The sequence below is a fragment of the Panicum virgatum genome, chromosome 5N, assembly GCF_016808335.1.
Source record: "Panicum virgatum strain AP13 chromosome 5N, P.virgatum_v5, whole genome shotgun sequence".
NCBI classification, from domain to species: domain Eukaryota; kingdom Viridiplantae; phylum Streptophyta; class Magnoliopsida; order Poales; family Poaceae; genus Panicum; species Panicum virgatum.
Genome location: NC_053149.1, coordinates 23,042,641 through 23,059,762, shown reverse-complemented (window position 1 = coordinate 23,059,762; position 17,122 = coordinate 23,042,641). Strand labels below are relative to the sequence as shown.

The following is a 17,122-nucleotide window of genomic DNA, read 5'->3' as shown; positions in this document are numbered from 1 at the left end:
CAAGCGAACCAGCTCTTCAAGCACCATCAACAATAACCGAACCCATGGCTGAGAAGACTCTCCGCAACTTCTCCGTCCCCTCAGCTGCCAATGTGGCAACTGGATCCAACGTTGATGTTGGGGACTGGAACATTGAGCTGAAGTCCAGCCTCATAAACTTGGTGCAGGCTAGTCCATTCTATGGCAAGCCAAATGAGGATGCCAACACCCATCTCCAGAATTTTCTAGAGTTATGCAAGACCGTGACCATACGGGGCGTTACGGCTGACACCATCAGGCTCCGTCTGTTTCCTTTCTCCCTCATGGGGAAAGAAAAACAGTGGTTTTATAAGAACAAGGAAGCCTTCAGCACGTGGGACAAGTGTTCCATGGCATTCCTCGCAAAATTCTTCCTGTTGGGCAAAACAAATGCCCTGCGTGGAAGAATTTCAAGTTTCCAGCAGACGGGGATGGAATCCATCCCAGAAGCTGGGGAGAGACTCCAAGAATACATACTCACCTATCCTCATCATGGGATGAACGAGTGGCTCGTGCTCCAAAGCTTCTACAATGGGCTAACGACTACATCCAGAGCCCATCTTGATGCCGCTACTGGAGGAGCCTATCTGGACCTAACAATTGCCAAGGCTAAGGCCTTAATTGAAAAGATGGTCTCCAACCAGGGCTGGAATGAGGAGCGTTCCCAGCCCAGAACAAAGGGTGGAATGCATACTATCAAGGAAACGAATATGCTCGCCACCAAGCTAGACCTCCTACTGAAGAAACTCGAAGAAGGGAACCGGCAACATATGCCCGTTCCCGTCCATGCCATGAACTCGTACTTAATGTGTGAGGTTTGTGGTGACGGTGGACACTCGAGGAATGACTGCCCCGAGACCCGTGAAAACGTAGCCTACATCAACAACAACAACACCGGGTTCCATCCACAAGGAGGTAAAGGGTGGAATCAGGAACACCCACAATTCCAAGGAGGAGGTAACAATTTCAACTCAAATTTTGGAAAGTATAAATGCTAAAGTTGAAAATCTTTCTTCTTCAATTAAAAATCAATTCAGTTTCAACAAAATGATAGAAACCCAACTTGCGCAAGTAGCTGCTACTATTTCCTTTTCAGAAAAGATAAATGCGGTGACCACGAGGGGTGGCAAGTCCACTCGTGATCCACCACATCCTAACCATGCAGAGAAAGCAGCAAGGGCACAAGAAGAGGAGGAAGAATCTCCAAAACATGATGACTCTGAAGATCCCGAGGAAGAAACTCCACGGAAATCCTTCGATATGAGCTTCCTCCCATTTGCCAATCGGAAATGAAAGACCACCGTGGATGAACAATTCACTCATTTTGTTGAGATGATCCAGAAGATACATGTCAACGTCCCATTGTTGGACGTGATGCATGTACCAATTTACGCCTGCTACATCAAGGACATCATCAACAACAAGCGACCGCTGCCCACAATGGAGGTTGTCAAGCTTATAGAAGAATGTAGCGCTGCTATCCTCAACCAACCTCTGAAAAAGAGAGAAGACCCGGGATGCCCAACAATCAATTGTTCGATTGGCACTCAACACTTCGGCAATGCCTTGTGCGACCTTGGGGCTAGCGTCAGCATAATGCCCAAGGTCGTCTTCGACAAGCTCAATTTCACGCATCTGACGCCAACACCAATGCACCTCCAGCTAGCAGACTCTTTAGTCCGCTATCCAGAGGGAATCGCTGAAGACGTTCCAGTCAGAGTCCGAAACTACTTCATCCCAGTTGACTTCGTAGTGCTCGACATGGAAATATCAAAAGAAACACCGCTTATCCTTGGGTGACCATTCCTGAGCACTGCTGGAGCTCACATCGATGTAGGGGCTGGAGAAATCCTCTTCAACATCAATGGGAAAGAAGAAAAATTCCCATTCCGGCCCAAGAAGGAAAAATGCTCAATGATCAACATCAAATCTGGGCCAAGGACACAAGAAAAAGCCGAAGTGACTTCTCCTAATCAAGATCCTATGACCACACGATCCACAAAAATAACAAAGAAAGTGTGGCGTAAGGTCGCGAGTTCATCCTCGTCCAATTCACCAGGACGAGCCGAACAATGATAACCAAAACAGGAGAAAGGTCCCGACTCAAAATGATGAGTCCTTGCCGAAGGTAAATCGGTACGTATCTCATATTTACTTTTCACCATTTCGCTTTTCTCGACTTTTTTTTATTTTTTTCACTGCATATTTGAATTTTCAAACACTCATGCATGCTAGAAACTTTTCTAGCACTTTTTCTATTTTCACAAAAATCCAAAAACATTTCCGAGCATTAAAATCCATTGAAAAATAAATTTAAACATCTTTTCGAAGCAAAGTTTGGCCAGCACCAAAGTTTAAAAAGAATATGACCGTTAGAAGGGCAGTGGGCCTTGGCTGTCATTAGGGTGGGCCACCTAGGGTTCGGCCGAACCTTAGGGTCAGCCGGCCCCTTGCCAACGGCTAGTGGACCCATCCTTCTCCAACGATCACTAGCCGTTGAGGCTGGTCTCCTCCTACAGTGCCCGGCCATTATCCCTTTAAATAGAGGCCGAGGGGTGAGTTTTGAGCTCTCACACTCAACTCTCATTCACTCACTCCCTCTCAAACTCTCTCAAACTTTGCTCTCGGGTTTTCATTGGATTTTTGCTCAACTTTGATAAACCTCTCTCTCTCTCATTTCTTTGCTGCAAGGAAAGAAGGAACAACTCGCGGGTAAGAACATTCATTTCGATTTCACTAACGTAACTCATTTCGAGTTGTACGTGTTTGTTTTTGCTCCACCATGAAAGGCTTAGGGCGGAAGGTTTCCGGTGCATTCAAGAAGATGACGGGTGGAAGTTCATCCCATTCTTGGAGTGGCTCAAGCTCGTACACTCCTGAACCTACGCCTACACCAAGCACGATGGACTATGAGGAAGAAGAATAATATGAAGAGATGCAAGCCGAACCGCAAGCCGAGGTTATAGAGATCGACGCAGAAGATGCTCCTACCTCGACTTGTGAGATGATCGTGAACGACAAGGCTACGCCATCCTCAAGAACCAAAGCTTCGTCCACACCCGAGCGTTTGATCCGGATCTCCTCATCAAAATAGGTATGTATGAAGACTTCTCTAACGTTTGGCATGAAATTGGATATGATAACTTCATTCCTGTTTTGGAGTATGGTTCTCGACTCCTCACCATCCAATTTCTCGGCACTCTTCAGGAGGTGGAAAATGGGGTTTATTTTTGACTTTTCGGGAAAGAATATTTGCTTTCATGGAAAACATTTTCCAACCACCTCGATTTCCACAAACGCTGGCCAATTACTCTTGAGCAAGCTTGCCGCGGTTTTAATCGTCATGCGTTCTGGGGCCAGATTTCGGGTCAAGTTGTCCATGGCAAGTTTGCACCTCGGTGGAACGATATTCATAATCTGACTCTTCAGTTCATGCACAAGAGGTTAGCCATTACTCTCTTTCCTAGAGATGATGTCCGACCCGTGCGCAATGATGAGTTGCTCATTCTATATGCCATGGTCAACAAGATCAAAATCTCCCCCGTTCAAGCTTTGGTTAAGCAATGACTTTCGAATTTCAAGATGACGGGTCCTATTGAGTGCACTACTTTGATTACTCGTATCACAACATGTATCGGTGCCTTAGAGGGGAATTCTATTCCTTTCATTGAGGGCAACTGTGCGTATATCGACGAGGCTTATCTGATCCAAAGTCACACACTCAAGAAAGGCACGGATGACTCTTTGATTTTCTTCTACTTGGGCTATACAAATGAGATTCCGCTACCCAATGTGGAGTTCCATTTGTATAATTGCCACTCGCTAACCATCCCTCTCGTTCCACGAGAGGGAGCTCGTAGGCATAGGTCTTCTGGTTTACCTAGCAGGATGACAAGAAGCCGGACCACAAGGGAAGCAGAACCAACATCACCACCTCAGCAGCCACAACACTCACATCAGCATGAGGCCGGTAGTTCGTCATGGCACAGTGCCAGCACTGAGGAGTGGGCACGGCAGGCACCAGGTTGCCGGTCCACCAGTTCTAGCTCCAGCGGAGCCCTGAACCTCATTAGACAGACGGCCTTGTCCCGAGGTTTCGGCACCATCACCCAGCAACTAGGTGAGCTGCAGGTGCAGAGCGACAACATACAAGAGACTCTGCACCAACACATCAATACATCCCAAGCATGGCAGCATCAAACTGGCGAGAGACTCACGACATGGAGCAGCTGTAGTTGCAGCGACAGGAGGAGTGGAGGGCCTACTGCCGCTGGACGGGTTTCAATTCCTGTGAAAGTGATCGGGTGCTCTAGCCTAAGAGGGGGAGGGGGTGAATTAGGCTCTAATAAAAACTTAGACCTATGGCTCCAACTAGTTTGCACAAAGCTTAAACTAAAACAAGCTATCTAGATGTGCAACTAGGTTGTTCTAGTGTAAAACCCCTATCCCAAAAGAGTTTAGCAACCTATAGCCTTTTCTATCAAGAAACTATTCTATGAAAGTAAAGGCATACAAATTACTAGAATGAAATGCGGAAGCTTAAAGAGCGGGATAGGAGATAGCAAACTCTTGACGCGGGTGTTTATCCCGTGGTTCGGTTAGCCACAAAGGCACACCTACATCCACGTTGTTGTAGCACTCACTAAGAGTCTTCCGTGAACACAATCACGGTCACCTTGGCCCCGGGTTCCACTAAGGAGCTTCTCCACAAAGGATGGGGGTCTCCACGTCCCCCGCACAAAGGTGTCGTCGCCGCTCCACACCAAGTCGGAGGGTCGATGACGTTGCCGGCGAGCTCCACGCTCCAAGGTGCCGGCGCACCAAGCTCTTGTTTTGGTTCACTAATGAACCACAGCACAAAGGCTCTAAGCCTTGCAAACTCACTCACTAAGAGCTAATCCTTTACACAACACTCTCAAAGTGTGCTAAGGGCTAAGGATATGATCTTGATGCTTTTGTATGGCTTGGAGATGTTCTTGGGTGTGTGTGGGATGTCCAGCAACTCCAGCAATCTTCAAATGGCCGGGGTGAGGCGTATATATAGGCCACCAAGTCTTGTAGCCGTTGCTCCAACGGTTAGCTGAAAATCTGCGTACCACCGGAAGAACCGATGCCTCTTGGCAGGGTAGCGTCGGTTCATCCGGTCACTCATAACACGAAGTAGCCGTTGGACTCCTGATGTCTGACGCAGAGACCACCGGTTGAACCGATGCTTTGTACCGATGCCTCACCGGTTCAACCGGTGCTGAAGGAATCTTCTCCTGGACGCTGACGTCATTACACCGGTGGTATGCACCGATGCACCGTCGGTTGAACCGGTGCTGAAGAAACTTCTTCTGGGCACTTGACATCGTCTCTGGTACAAAGGACGGCCATTGCACCGATGCCCTATTTTAGACCGTCGGTTCAACCGGTGCCTATAGGCTGACTTGGCTTCGATTCCCTTCTGCACCAAAGTATCAAGGCGTCGGTTCTTCCGACTACCATCGGATGCTCCGATGCCCTGGCGTCGGTTCTTCCGGTGCTCCTGAATCGAAGAGCTTTCAGGGCGCTGCCCTGAGACCCGCGAGGGGCGGCTCCCCCTCGACCCCCGTCCGCTAACCGGGTAGCGGAACCCCCGTAGGGGCTGCCCTTCGGGCCTTGCTACGCCTATTTTCTCTTTCTCTTTGTCATCACTTGAACCTAAAAGCCTGAGAATGATCATCTTAACAATCATATTAGTCCAAGTGTTGTGTTGTCATTCGATCACCAAAATCACTCGAAATGGCATCAATGGTGCCATGTTCGTTACATCCTGCCAGCCGTAGTGAGCCTGAAGCTAGCTTGGGGGAGGACCCCCACGAGAGGTAACTTGTATCATTTATCTTTACTGCTTTCATAACCTTGCATGAAACCCATAAAAATTTGCAAAACCTAGAAAATCCATAAAAATTTGCATAACTAAAAACAAATAAAAATTTGCAAAACTTAGAAAACACCAAAAATATTTCTTTAATATGTGTAGTAAGCATGGTGTGAGTTTTCCTTGTTGAGATGATGAATAGTTGCTTTGTTAATTTCCTTCATATGCTTAGTTACAATTTTATGCTCTACCTAGTTTTGGGTTCGTTAGCTTAAAAGTTCAAACCTTAAACTTGAAACTTGTGGGTAGCGAAAAGCATGATCCGAATCTAAGTTGTTGTGAGCTATGACATGGTTAAGTAGAGTTGCTATGATCTTCTCTTATGTGATGCTTGATTTCCGGAGTATTTAATTTTAAAAACACAAAAATATAATAAAGTTCCTCGATGATATGAAATTCCTATCCAAAGCCATATGTTGTTTTCATTGCAAAACCTTCCACATATGCAGCTTGCTATCTCATTGAGCTTTGTCAAATTGTTGTGACCCTTAGTGAGATTCATTTCATACTCTCGTGATCAAGATCACGTACACGTTTTCACCACATGCTATGCTTCTACACTAGAGGTAAGCAACATACCCATCCATCCACAAAATAAAACTCCATGTCTATGTATGGCACCTCTCTCTCAAAAACATATCAAGGATATGGGGCTATGCAAAAAGAAAATAAAAGATGCATACCCAAAAAAGGTATGCCACATGCTCCGACATGTCAAAAAAAGGGGAGAAATAAAATATGCATACCCAAAGACGGTATGCCACATGCTTAGGCATGTCAAAAAAAAAGAGAAAAGATAGCCCCTTATCCAAAAAGAAAAGAAAAAGAGAGAAGGTTCATACAAAGGAGTTCATACACCATCCACCCAAAATATCCACACACTTGCACATCTTGATCAAGGTTTATGACTTATTTCTCCTTTGGATCCGGTTTTTGACTTAGCAAAATATGAGAAGCAGGTATGCCTTCAATCCTCCATACCTACAACTTCACAAAAACAACCATTAGAGATAGGTTGAGGAAGAAAGGCACAATAAAAAGCCTTGGTAAGGAATTATACACATTGAGCGATCTAAGAGATCATCCGAGGAACTTTATAAATTTCTTTTAAAAAACTTTACAAAACCTCCGGATTGATGGTTGAACTAAAGAGAAAAAAATATGAGCACTCTATAATACCGTTCTGACTCTCAACTGCCAAAGATGAGGTGAAGCTATAAGCTCCATAGGAGTAAGGTAAGAGGAAAGAACAAAGGCCAACTTATTCAAAATCAAGGTAAGAAGCATTTGGTTGTGCCTAAGTATGAGTTGGAAATTCAACATCATAGCAACTCCTGATCAACAACAAGCGCCTTGTTTTGATCGGGACAAGCAAAAGGCTAGCTTGGTGGTGTTGTTGATGGTCATTAAGTGCGAAATATGACCGTCAACTATACTCAATAAAGAAGGAAAACCATACCCCTTACTTGCATATTTGTATCACTAACCTAGCTCCACAATTGTTTTCGAAGATTTATGTTTTCTGGAGCACAAGTCTGGAATAAGAAGAAAACACGAAGAATACGTAGATAAAGTCGCAGAAGATCGTGGCCTACGTAACACATGCAAAAGAGGCCCACAAACCAGACCTAACCGACCAACGAAGCCCTGGCAACGACGTACCAACATCAGGGCCCACCAGGCAGTGTACCAGAGAAAGACGGTGGCCAGAGGTGGCAAAGTGGGGCCGGCCGAACCCATGGTTCGGCCGAACCTGGACAAGCACCTGTCCAGGTGCATTTTGGCGGGAAGGCTGATCTTATCCTGATGAAGTCGGTGGCTGATGTTTCCATACAAGGAGATGGCGGGAACCAACCTATCCAAGCTATAAAAGGGGCCTCTTCTCTCTCACATCACACACACCACTAGAAGGCCTCTCTCTCACACTCTCTTGTGACTAGTACTCCTTAGGGTAGTGGAGCTAGGCTAGTACTTCATCTCTTCAGCGAATTCAGTCGTCCTCGGGGTCAGCGAACAATCCTCGGCCTCTGGTATGGCTTTGTATTCCGACATTCATTATGCTATTTATACTGAGTTTGTTCTTGGTTATCTTGATATGTTCTTAGCTTGCTTAGCCTTGATCTATGCTTTATCAAGTTATACTAGTTGCTTGCTTAGACCAGATGGTCTGGGTAAGGATATCGGTTCGTTGTGCTTTCGGGCTTGCCTTAGCATCTTACCTGTCCATCGGAAGGGTGTGGGACCCGGGGGTACTAATGTAGTGACCTCATATGCGGGCATGGTGCCCAGGTATGCAGGATCCCTCGGATATGACAGTGCTCCACGGTTTGACTAGGGTAGACCGCAGGTGGTGACAGCCCTGTCGGTCCGCTAGGAAACTGCTTCTCGGTTAGCGTACTCCCCGATGTTCGGGTATCGTGTAGGAGTTCATGCAAAGATGAAACAGAACTGGATGTTCTCCAATGCGGGTCATTCTCCCCGATGCCCCTAATTTCCTAGCACCTGTAGTTCTAAGCATGTGGCTAACATAACTTATCTGCTAACATGAATAGTATACTAGGATTTGTTTGCCTATGCTCCCACTAACCTTAGCTGTGCTTGTTTATTCTTTATTCATGAGAGTTGGCTGGTCTGTGTGTGTCACATTACCCCGATTATCCTTTATTTATCACTTACCCCTGTATAATTAGTAGTCTGCACCTTATTTCATAATGTCATAGTTTTGTAACTAGTAAATATCTTTACATAACCTAGCCATCCCTTGCAAAAAATATAAATAACGATACCCTGAATACTTCCAGGTGAAATGCTACAGCGGTATATCCGTGTGCTTGCGGATCTTTCTTTAAACATTAAGACATACCAACCTAGCATTTCTGGCGCCGTTGCTAGGGACGAGCTTAACAACCCCATTCCTAGTGATTGCGCTATGAAATGCCAACAGGTAGCAGCTTGGAGGACAACGAGCAAGAAAGGAAACCTGATACACTTCTAAAGTACTGAGCTAGCCTCACTAGAACATACCTAAGCTTCTTCCTTGATGTCGAGAACCTGGAGCTCACTTCGGCAGCCTCAGAGAAGGACTCAAACAGGGATGAGAAGGGAGTCCAACGACAGTCGGAAACTACTGCTATGAAAACACCCGAATGTGGTCCACTACGAAGGTCAGACAAGGCTATCACTACTTGCCAACTACCACTACAGTGCCGTGGGGTAGAACACACTTTCTAGCTAGCACTGAGTCAAGCACCAAGTCTACACTCAGTACTTGGATTTCTCTTGAGGCCTTCAAAAGAAATCCCCCTCAACCTAGTGAACTAACTTGAGCTCACTAGTCCAGGTGAGGAAACCCATAAGACAAGCTCCGACAAATAAGATAGATAACTTAAACTGAAATAGAGGAATTGCTTCCATAGACAATTACTCGTACTCGGAAAGATAAATAACTTGCGGAATGTAAATCTGACTCAAAGTAAATAAAGAAGATTACTTATATTGATAAAGTCAAAGGAAAAGATACAAGAGCTTATACCGAGCTCCGATGACGACTCTGGATCCCCGAGAGGCCGAGACAAGCTCGACTTGACTCTAACTCCCAACTACTAACCTACTCTAAAAATGAAGAGAAGAGTGAACTCCGTTGTGTGTGTTAGAATTGAGGATGGGGGTCCTATTTATAGCAACTAGAGGTCGGAAATTGGCCGGTAGCTGCAAGAGTAAGCTACCCCTTACATGGCTTCAACTCCACGCGAAAGGGCATCACCAGGGGCTGCCAAGTGGGGCCGGGAGGCCTCCCCTAGGCTGGATGGCCTAGGGGTGCTGCCACCTAGCACCGCCTTTTTGTGGGACGGTCTTGATTGCTTCTAGATGTCGGTTCTTCTGGTACTTGGTCCAAACTCCGTTTTCTTAGGCCAGGCGAACTGGGGGGACGACGGGCGGCCTGCCTCCGGAGCCTGTTGGACCTTCATTTCACCAACATTATAAATCAAGGCTTGTGATTGCTCCTAGGGTGGGTATCATCGATGTTTGCTCCTGTGGATGCTGACTTGTGGGCCCTTTTGGTTCTTGCCCAAGCCTTCCGGGTCCATTGACAAAATCAAGTGCCAATCGCTGGTTTAGGGGCATTGTGAACATGTCACGTTGCTCTTGTAACAAGGGTGTATCCCTGTATGTTGAGGTGTCAGGCCGGCCGGCACGGTCGAGACCGGGTGGCCTGGACTTATCCAATTTCGTTCATTTTTGGGTTGTGATCTCGTGCAAGCACAACTCATCCAAAACTTGTGGAACTTATTAAAATTAAAAATATGCATAGAACATAGTGCAAAATCTCAAATTATTCATGAGAAGTTGATGGTTAGAATGGGAAATAATGTCCGCCAACACCGCCCCAGCTTAAACTTTTGCTCATCCTCAAGCAAAGCTTAAAACTGAGGCTTCGTGGATTAGGAGTTCCATCAATATCCACCCCTGCAGGTACCCTGCGCACAGCATATTACTCCACCCATATGTACATCGAGTAAGTTGGATCATACCTATATGCTCTGGTTGATGGGGCTTATTCACATTTCATCCCTCGCCTTGAGCGGTTGGGAGCCTGAACAGCCTTCACCGGAATATTTCATGTTTCCTATTCAGGTTCTGTTGACATTTCTTAGCATCACGAATGAAATCTGCAAGCGCACGGAATCGTCGGAGCTTTCACCCAAGAGTATTCCGGGGTATCGTATCCGCATGGAACATGAGTATGTCATCTAAGGCTTGAATTGGTCCAAGGACACCATACTAAGGAAGAGGTAAGGGGCTGAGAGGACTTTTCAGATTCAAGGTAATATTAGAATAAGAATCAGCTGTTTACGTACGTTGGGTGCCGACTTTGCCTGGTCAAACTAGAAGTTCCGGCATAGGCTGCTATCATGCAACCTAATGTGGACGATTACGGTTTCACTAAACAGGGTTGTCACCACCTACAGCTACCTCTACAAATCGTGGGAGGCACAACAATCCAATGATAAAGTCTAGCCCAGGTACCACGCCTACACTATCGTTTACTAACTCTAGTCTTGCGCAAGGACATCCATCTCTATTAGGAGCCTTAGACTAGAGCTAACTACTATAATACTAGTAGACACTCAATCTAATAAACAACATAGAACTACTAACTGAATTGGACAGATAATTATGAAATTATGAATACTGAGTAAGTCATGAACACTTACAGACCGATAATCATCCGTCGAGGTACAAACGGAGAAGAGTGCCGACAGGTCTGGCACTTTCCCCGACTCCCCCTCACTCTCGTAGAGGTACTAGATGGAGAAGAGCACCGACATTCCGGCGCCCCTCCTGCATACCTTTACCCCCTAACTCTTACAAGAGAACTCTAAACTCCAAAAAAGAGAAGAGAGTGCAAGTGTGAGATGCTCCTATTCTTACCCCCTCCCCTCATATTTATAGAGGGGGAAAAGGGCCTTCGCGTGGTGAGGTGCACCGCCAATCATGAGGAACCGCCTTTGGGATGCCACAAGGAGCCGACACGTGGAAGATGGGCTCAAGAGGCACTGACCTTAGGTCGGGCGACCATACTCGGCCGACTCGTAAAAGTGTCTAAACGACACCAATTTCGTCCAGGAAGTTGCTTGGAAGTTCTCAAGGTCGGTTATGGGTGAGTGGGCCCTTCTTAAGACAGTTTGCTATCTCTGGTAGGCCCGTAGATCCTCATGAACGCGCCTGATTCGTCGAGAAGGTGTCACCTTGGATTGATGACATGTTCATGGTCTGTGTTTACTTCTCATGTGAGGTTGTCAAGTGGGTCCTTTCACTAAAAGAAATATGATGATCTATGACGAAAATTTTATTACATTTTAAACAAGCGTCACAATTGCACACAATCCATGACAATTTTCAGATTTTCGTCATGAATTTGAAGGTATGGGCTCTAGGCCCAAAACTTAGTGATGTTTTATCGAATTCGTCATAATTGAGCCCACAAAACATGACGTTTTAACATTAATGTCATAGAAATCGTCATAGTTATTTTAACTGTTTGTTTTGACATTCATCATTTTTATTTAAGTTTTTTCTTCTCTTATTTGATGCTTATGTGGCAGCCTAGTCAGCGCACACGTGGTCTATCGAGTGGGGCCCACTTGCGAGGCTGGTCAGCAGCCTAGTTAGCGCAGCACGTAGGGTGCTGAGTGGGGCCCCCTTGCGAGCTAGGTCTGCATTATTTTTTTTACTGTGGCTGAGGCAAAGGAAAATATGTTATTGTTAACATTTGAATATTTTCATATGGTTTCCATATATAATGTGTAATTGCACGTGTCCTTAAATAATAAGTAGAGGGACTTGATGTCGCACTAGAGTAGAGTGATAGAATAGGCAATCCCGCAATATATAAAACTAAATGGAAACAAAGATCGAAACAATTGATCCAATAGTTGTTTAACTGCATCACGAAAGTGATAGATTACAAACCAAAGTATTGCTGCCCTACGCCTGTGCATGCACGATCCCACCAGCTGCTGGTGCTAGGCTGTTTCCGCAGCGCTGCACGCCGTGCACGCCGAATGTTTGGCCGAGCCGAGCCGCTGGGCCACGTCGCGCACAAGTGCTCCTGCCCATTTTAAAAAAAAACATTGGTGTTAATGAGCCGAGCCGCTAGTGCGATTGGGAGGGAATAATATAATTACGAAAAAAATGGAAAAAACCATACACAGCGTTTGAAACCTGGTCTTTGACAGTAGACTAGGCCACAATACCACTTTCTGCACCTCGATTCATCAATGGGTCTGGCATATAGGGTACATGTATTAATTTGGAAAAATAAAAAAATTAAGTAGATGCTAGCGAGAATCGAAATCAGGTCTTCAAAATAAAACAAGCAAACGCCTTACCTCTGCACTGCAGCTTCGTTTTTGATGAATCCGGGTATTATTTTTTTGTATACAAAGTATCTGCTGTCTTAATTCGGAGATAAAAAAAACCATAGGGAGAGTACCTAGGCTTCGAACCAGGACACGGGGATAAAGACCCCCAACGCCCAACCACTACGCTGAGAGTCCACTTGTGACGTTATTATTGAATATTTTATAACGTATTTTGTAACATAGCCCTGTAGTGAAGAACATACATATAAGTTATATTTTTCTTTTTAATCCGTAATTGAATTTTGTAATTGGTATTTCTCCCTCATAAGAACTCCAAATTTGATGGTTCTTGTCTCTATTTGTTTCGAAAATTATGGTCTTTTATTTAGTGGCTTTTGTTTGTATGTTAGTTGCTATATTTTGTAAGCTACTTTCTCGGGGTGCTTAATTAGTTATTTAAAAAATAGAAAACTAAACTTTTTGCACAACAAAGTGGCAATTTTAATTCACTAATGTTACTCGGAGAGTAAATGTAAGTCTACATCCAATCCTGAGGTGTATATGAGCAAGGGAAGACTTTATGGTGTACAAACATCAAAGTTTGACTTGAGCTATATGAAACTATGTGAGAGATGTATCCATCTGTGAATAATGTATAGTTTCACTTTACAAAAACCATTTGAAATTTTTATGACAAGCTTATGAACCCTTATTATGTTGTCATGTAAATTTTTAAAATTTTCTGAGTAAATGTAGATATTATTATAATTAATATGTTGTAATTGGAAGATAGAAGCTAGAATTGCCCCTATAAGATAACTAAAATTTTCATTTATCTCAAACATATTGGTTATAATGTAACACTATAAGTCTAAATATATTTTTTTGTGAATTTTTTAAATATTATTAGAGGTACCCATAGTTCAACATGAAATTATTTTCTATAAGCCCGCAGAAATTCATTTAAATGATAGAAAATACCAAATATAATCAAATTTTTGAAAAGAAATCCTTCTCGTATTCTGCTGCTTTTTTTATTCATTTTATCCCCGCTTTGCTAATCTTCCCCTCTAACGCGGGCCGGGCCGGGCTTAGGCGGGCTCCTACATGACAACTTCAATGTTGTCTAGTATATTTTAAAAGTGTATTGGATATTTATGATATATTTTTTTGAAAGCTACTTCACAAAAGTGCTTTAAATAGAAAAAAGAAAAAGAAAAACACTAAGCTACGATAATATGGGCTGTGTTTGGGTCGCTCTACAAGGCCCAATTGTTCCAGACCATTGATCTCTAATCTGACGGTCATCATTGCGCTCCCATAGTATAAAAGGAGCTAAACCCCGAGCTCCTCGTCTCCCACTCGTCGCGCTCCTCAGAATCCCGGCTCCTCGCGCCTCCTCTCCTCCGCACTCTGCTCCTTCATCTCCTCGCATCCTGCTCCTCCGCCTCCCTGTTCCTGAGCTGCACGCACCCATGCCCTCCTCCTCGTTCCTGAGCTGCACACACCCATGCCCTCCTCCTCTGACTCCAGGCCATGCGCGGGCGGGGGGGGGGGGGGGTGTGGGGCGCAACACCCGGCCATGGGGGCTGGCAGTGGCAGGCGCCAAGATCCGTCCGCCGCGGACCCAGATTCGGCGCAGCGGTGACGGATCAAGAGCAGGCGGTGCTTCTTCCTCTCCGGTTCGGCGCGAATCGAGACTGCGGGCTTCTTCCCCGGCGGCTCAAGCTGTCGAGCTTGGCTTCCAGCGGCGCGGATCCAGGAGGCCTGGCTGCTCGCAAGCTCTCCAGGCGACGGCACAGACTCTTCTTCCCTGAGCAGCAAGTCGGCTCGATGCAGCTCTCCTTCCGTGCGGTGGTTTCTCCCTCCCCGGCGGCACAGCCATCTGCAGGAACAACAAGAAGTCAAGAAGAACAGGTAAAACGGTTGCTTCCTGATGCGTGAGCTCTTTGCCTCTAAATTGCTTTTCGATCTGAAGTTCTGAGAGATTTGTCGCACCTAGCTGCTGCTATATTTCCTATTGTTTGCTACTACTCTATTTCCTTAACATCTTAATGTTTGCTGCTGCTAATATCCTACCGTGCGTACTTAGTTTCTAACATAAAAAACGAGTATACAGCTACTGCTTGTCTTATTGCTTAGAATATTTGGAGGGACATTATCCATGACTGATATGAACCATCAGCTCTAGGATTAGTATGTTTGTGTGCTTCAGATTTTATCTTTAGTAGTAGTCATTAAATCTTGCTTTGACTGTTTTGCCTTTCTACTTGTTACAGTAATTAGTTTGCCCTTTAATTTAGTAATCTTTGTTCTAGTTGTCTGATACTTATATATGCATAGCAGGTGTTTGACGTGTGTAGCTCCATAGCTTTGCTCAGTTGCTATAGCTACCAATTTGAGAGGCATGCTTTGTCTATTTTGATTAGTACTCCATATTATAATAGCACTTGGGAACAATCGATCAAGTACCAATGCATATCAAATCCCTGTAATTAGATCTTGTCAGATTTAGGAGTAAGAATGGTCTGGTCATCTCTAGTTTTGTAGGTTTCCTAGCTTCTATTACTGTGGTGAATAGCATACTTTCGAGGTGCTTTTGGTTGTCTTCAGCATGTGTCATGATGACCACTTTAGCTCACTTGATGATAACTAAAATGAGTTTATTGCAGGGTGCTGCTGATGTCCTCTAACTTCTTTGGAAGCATTCAATCTATTGCATGGTGCTGGGGAGGCCAGAGTTGCTACTCGCAACCGTGTGAGGAGCTGGGGTGCCACCCCTCCCAGGCGAGTAGATACTACATCTTTGTTCTAATAATTTGCATGCTAGATATTCGTTGAAACGTCTGACTGAATCCATCAGACATGCAAATCAAAATCCATCTTCTCTGCTATGCACTATAGATCTGCAATGTGCTTGTGCATTCGTGTAGGAGGATCCAGCACAAATCTAAATCCTTGTTGCTGCTTTTGCTGCTAGTGTAAGTGAACAAAACATTTTCTTGTCTTTGACCTTGTTTCTTTTGGAATGCTTCCGAACTTAATTGGCTAATTCCATGTGCATGCATGCTGAGGTTGCTGTGGCCGCACAAAAATGTTGAATAAATGGCATCTTATGTGACTTGGAAAATCTGTCGATTATTCATACGAGATAAAACATATGGTCAATTTTTAACCTGATTCTGAGAAAAGATGAACAACTTGCAGACTTCGCATGTTTTAATTTACTGTCCCATGTTATTTTCATGCAGCTATGTCTCTTGCTAATCAAATAACCTGCTTCGGCATTCCTAAATGTGCAAGAGTAACTAGGTTGCCATGTGCAAAAATGATATATGGAGATAGCTCAATGCAATTATAGCTTTTATGAGGTCTAGTAACATAGCTTTTATGGAACATAGTTTTATCTTATCCATGCCAATGTGAGACTAAGATGATGTCATTTGTACATTAGAACATATAAAAGAACCATTCATATCAGCTTGTTGACGTTTTTATGTTTGAAGCTTATCAACCAGAGCTCCTTATTTGATGTAGTATATTCGAAACTTCAAATAAAAATGTTTGTCTTCAATTTACTTTGAAGAGACATGTATGTTTGTAACTACCATCTTTCTTTTGAGCAGCCAATCTTTTGGATTCCCTGCAATTCTCAAAAGTTAACTATGCATTGACATTAATTTGTGCAGGTGATTTAAAGGGTTAAAGAACTGGCAATTAGAATAGAAGAGAAGCCTCGCAGAGAAGAAATCATTGGTAGCCAAATGTGCTGCCACAACACTCTCATCAATACTGATAGGTGGTGAAAAGGAAGTATTTGCATCCATAGTTGCTGCTGGTGGTTACCAATGATTTCTTCTATATGTTCTTGTATTTTGTTGTCTTCTATCCTGCAATGCTAGACTGCTAGTTTTGATACATGGAAAGAACTTTATGTGATCCATTATTATGGTGTCATGATGCTGGGATGCTAACATTATTGATATGAGGTTATAATTTGGGCTGTAATTGATTATTGTGACTTTTGGGCTGAAACTTTTGTTTTGGTAAATGGCCTGTCTATAAATCTGAATCTGGTTAGCTAATCTTAAATGTTGGGCTGAAATCAGGCCCACTCTGAATTGGGCCGCAAGGCTAATGTCACTTGCCACGTCACCTGTCATGTCGATTGCCACATCACCTGCCTTGCCAGCATCACATTCCACATCATTGCCATGTCAGCAGCTATGTCATCGCCAAATCACCAGCCACGTCATCCTTCATGTAATCAATGTGTGACAAAGCAATTGAATCTGTGACGAAAAATTATACTATTTGTGATGTTTATTTTCGTCAT

At 44.3% G+C, this 17,122-nt stretch overlaps 1 long non-coding RNA gene and 1 other non-coding gene across 3 annotated transcripts; one reads left to right on the top strand and one right to left on the bottom strand.

The window, feature by feature from the left end:
• Positions 1–410: 410 nt before the first annotated feature.
• On the bottom strand, positions 411–517 carry LOC120677037. Its single transcript, XR_005676102.1, has one exon. It is a non-coding gene; the product is annotated as a small nucleolar RNA R71 (small nucleolar RNA).
• Positions 518–14,133: 13,616 nt separating this feature from the next.
• On the top strand, positions 14,134–16,837 carry LOC120676290. 2 transcript variants are annotated; one of them, XR_005675754.1, is made up of 3 exons: positions 14,134–14,703; positions 15,459–15,767; positions 16,476–16,837. It is a non-coding gene; the product is annotated as an uncharacterized LOC120676290 (long non-coding RNA). The 2 variants fall into 2 exon arrangements; XR_005675753.1 differs by having other exon boundaries at positions 15,459–16,837.
• The last annotated feature ends 285 nt before the right edge of the window (positions 16,838–17,122 follow it).